At 46.6% G+C, this 3,634-nt stretch overlaps 1 long non-coding RNA gene across 1 annotated transcript; it reads left to right on the forward strand.

Annotated features, from left to right (window-relative positions):
• Nucleotides 1-3,634, forward strand: LOC129736513 (uncharacterized). The gene is made up of 3 exons (XR_008733226.1): nt 1-102; nt 1,345-1,418; nt 1,964-3,634. It is a non-coding gene; the product is annotated as an uncharacterized LOC129736513 (long non-coding RNA).

Raw genomic sequence — 3,634 nt, forward strand, 5'->3', positions numbered from 1 at the left:
CTTCAACTCGTTCACCTCCTGGCAGCACTAAACTCCAGAAAATGCAGCACACTGTCTCTTTAAGAAAGACTGCTCCCTGCCCAGCTGTTGACTTGCCTGAAGGTGAGACCTCTGCTTAAATTCATGGCTCCAGCTGTCAAAAGCAAAGAAAAGCAGCTTTTCCTTGGCGGCTCTCTGCTTTGGGTAGAATTTGACATCTTCCTCAGTCAGCAGAATTTAATCAGCATCAAGTGCCCACAGCCGCTCAGCTTCACCACCGCTGGGCTGGGGCTGGGGCTGGCGCTGGGGAGCCAGACCTGGGGAGGAGAGGAGGGGGAGTCCGCAACACAGCAGGCACAAACAGACACAGGCACAATCGCTTGTTTCTATAGGAAATCCAAAGCTTGTCACTGTCTAGGGAGAGCCTCATTATACTCGTTGACTTAAGAATTGCTGTTATCACGCAGTAACCTTACCTGACTTAGGCTCTGCTGTGTCCTTCCTCAGCAGCTGAGAGCAGTAAATGGAGTGAATTATTGACAGCTGACAATGATACTGATTTCCAAAAGAGGCTGGTGAAATGGGTTCAGGGATATGGTTTCCCAGACTTGAGTGAACAAGTAAAGCCAAGGGAGCGAGTCCTGAGATCACCATGCTGTGCTTGCCTTCCTCCTAGAGAAGATGAGTGCCTTTAGTTATTGTCACATGGATGTCAACAAATGGAATAATCCGGCCCATGTAGCAAAACTGTTAAGCGGAGCGCCTAGTCTATAAAGCCCAGCATCTGATGCAATCATGAACCTCTAATGGTCAGATCTGACTGGTGCATGCAGATGTAGGTACATGCAGACTTGTGTACGGACCCACCACAGCAGGAGGACATTTACTTTTCCCCAGTACTGCCACCTCCTTCCTGCAACCAAGCCCCAAAATCCCGCAGAGAGAAACACACTGAAGGGAGGTCAGGGTATGGCTGCAGCCAGGGCAGTGGTGGGGTGGCAGTTCCCATGCCAGGTGTCAGCTCTGCGATGCTGTGTGCTGGGGGGGCTGCGCCAGACCCCTGGGACAGGGGGCTTGGTCAGTGCAAGGTGGCTGTTCTTAGAGTAGGAGTGTGCACAGGGTGTTTTCTCAAGGAGACGTTGTATTGGTGCTTACCCGTTGAAAATAACCTATTCACAGTAAATAGCTGCCTGTGTGTTTTCGACACGCAAACTCCAGGCGTTCCTATACATGTAGCTCGTTTCTAGCACCTGCAGCTGTTACCCATTTCCTGACAATATCATCGTGCCCATTGAGGAGAGGAAGGACATGTTGGGTTGTTGGGTTTTTTTTTAATGTTTACCTCTTCCACCTGTTTGATATTAGCCTGCATAATGGCACACAGCTACAGCAAAGGAGGTGGCTGCTGGAAGCAAACAGGAAATGAAGCAATACCCGAGGTAAGGGGCAAGGGCAGCAGAGATGTCGAGAAACAAGGCGAGGGGGGTGTGTGTGTGTTAACTAGTGAATATCCACTTGCCTCTAAGTAGAGGGGTGATTCAGTTCTGCCCAGATCCAGGCTAGGTGTCAGGGGAACACTAAAGCACCCAGTGCCCCTAGCTAGAAAAGGAGAGGAGCTAGAAAGAAGGAGCTGTGTGTGTGGGGGTGCTGTGACCGGAGGAGGGAGTGCAGGTAAAGGCTTGTGCTCAGGGAGCGGGGGAGAGCTCGCAGGTGCATTGCAGCCCAGGAGCTTGACAGTGATCAATGTAGAGCTCAGGCTGTGAACTGTGTGCTCTCGCAGCCTGTAGCCATGAATGTGGTGGTGGGGGGTTTCCCCCTGTTCCTTTGTATTTGGGGAATGAACTTCATAAAACCTGCATTCATCGTTTCTGCTCAGCCACATGACAAACTTCCACTGAACTGTGTCCTGGAGGGGTGATGCAGCCACAATAACAAGATCCCTCCTGCTCCAGTCACGAAAAACACTGCATTTCTCATTTCACAGTGCTGGGGGAGGGGACCGAGAGCGGCCAAGGAAGCAAATCCCACTGAGGATACTCTTACAATATGAAAGAGACCATTAACCCAGCGCATTTACCTGCAGAACTTATCAGCAAATGTCCTACCACAATACTTACTTTTAATCGTACCCTAGCATCGCTCATTTTTCTCCCCTTCAAAAAAGCTGTTACTTGTTACTGAAGAAAAACTACCATCTTGCTTCCCTTCTTAAACCTCCCTATTTAAAACTCTGCAGTGCTAAAAGGCACAATGCTGATCTCTTATAGTGTCTGGAGTCTCTTCTCAAATTATATCTCTCTTATGTGAACAGCTAACTGAAGACATCTGTTGGATGCAATTATCTGAATGCTGCACATTTGTTTTATATATATTCTTTTCTATATTACTTGGGGATAAGGTATCTAATTATGTTTTTCTGGCATTGATATTATTTGTGAAGGTGGCTTTCTACTGTCAGCTGAAGTTCAGGGAGTGGTCAAATACTGTTTGTCAAATGTCTAGAAAAAGTTTGGTTTTGATTAACAATGTAGATGTGCATGTTTAATTATTTTAATAATTCTTCCCTGCCTCCTGTAACTAGAAGAGGTGAAATGGACACTTATGTACAGATCCTTAGCTTTCATTCACTATAATGCAGTTTCTTCATTCACTATAATACAGTTTCATGGCAAGTGGTGAACTCTGTTACAAGCTTAACGTCTGTAGGATTACCTGCCATACAGCACTCTGCCTGTGGGAGACGGGCCAACTAATAAAGTTGTATTAAAGAATAGGTGCAAATTACCAAAACATTTTCTTTTAGAGTCTAAAATATTGTTAGAAGTTCTAAAATTTTCATTACATTTTGTGACAACTCACACTATTTTATAAAGCACTAGGGAAAACACTTCCAGCAACTGTCTGCAGAAAGCTTTTCTGTACCAACTCCATCTTATCTATTTTCTAAAAAAAGGCCCTATAGACTCTGACACAGCCAAGTTGCTGTGGCTTGCTAAAATACCAGTGTTAGCTGAACCCTGGTAATTGTACAAACACGTGCTTTTAGCTGAGGCAAGAACGAGATAAATGACATTAACTTTTCTCTTGGGTATAAACTAACATGTTTCACCTCTTGGGAGGAGATGCGACTGCAGGTCAGGCATTGCAGCTCAGCTGGTGGGCAGTAACTTGCTAACTGAGGTTAGCCTGAAGGTGCGTCTCAGCTTGGTGTGAAGCCCTGGCCCTTCCCAACAAGGACAATAAGTGTCCCTCCCTCATGCCTGACCTGGTGAGCACAGAGGGAAAGCATATTATTAGTGTTATTTAATTTGCATTACTGTGACACTTAAGAGCTCCGGTTTGGATTAGGACTCTGTTGTGCTAGGCACTGCATAAACACTCATGAAAGCATGACACTGTCCTCAAGAGCTGCCTGCCTTATACAAACACACATGGGAGTTGGGTTAGGTTTCACACTGAGGTTGGGCTTTGTCTTCCTTAGTGCCTTGTGCTGTGCCAAGCATTTTGTCAGCTCTTGCAGTCCTCTGCATCTAGCAGCTCACACCTCAGCCTGCTCTTTGCTGAACTGATAGCTTGGCAAGTTCCTGTGTTTGTGTAGCATGCAGTAGGTCACCCAGTAGGATACTCGAGGCGAAGCCGGGACAGACTACATGAG

This window comes from Falco cherrug, chromosome 7 (genome assembly GCF_023634085.1).
Source record: "Falco cherrug isolate bFalChe1 chromosome 7, bFalChe1.pri, whole genome shotgun sequence".
Classification (NCBI taxonomy): Eukaryota; Metazoa; Chordata; class Aves; order Falconiformes; family Falconidae; genus Falco; species Falco cherrug.